Source organism: Phoxinus phoxinus (genome assembly GCF_949152265.1).
Source record: "Phoxinus phoxinus genome assembly, chromosome: 24".
Lineage (NCBI taxonomy): Eukaryota > Metazoa > Chordata > Actinopteri > Cypriniformes > Leuciscidae > Phoxinus > Phoxinus phoxinus.
Window position 1 is genome coordinate 6,485,040 of NC_136899.1, and position 402 is coordinate 6,485,441.

A 402-nucleotide genomic window follows, 5' to 3' on the forward strand; every position below is an offset into this window, starting at 1 on the left:
ACATTATTCATGTTTTAAAGACAAACTAGTGACCAAAATATGATGCAATGTAAAAACAGAGGCAATCAGCATGCACAATTAAATAGCCAATATAAACCAATAATAAAAAAATCATCCACTAACTAATAAGGGACATATTGTGCATCACTAGTTTGCAAAAAAGGTTCAATGGGGTTCAATATAGAACTACAAGGTTCTTGACTCAATTTTAAAGAACTCTTTAAAAGGTTATAAGGGAGAAATTTGCTTTTTTTTTCTACAGATTAAGTATGTTTACAAGCTATTTAATAAAATGAAATGAAAACTAAATACATAAAATGTTCCCATGATGGGAACCCCTAAAAGGTTCTAGGCCCCTGACAGAAGGTTAGAGGGCTTGAAGAACATTTCAATGAACCAATC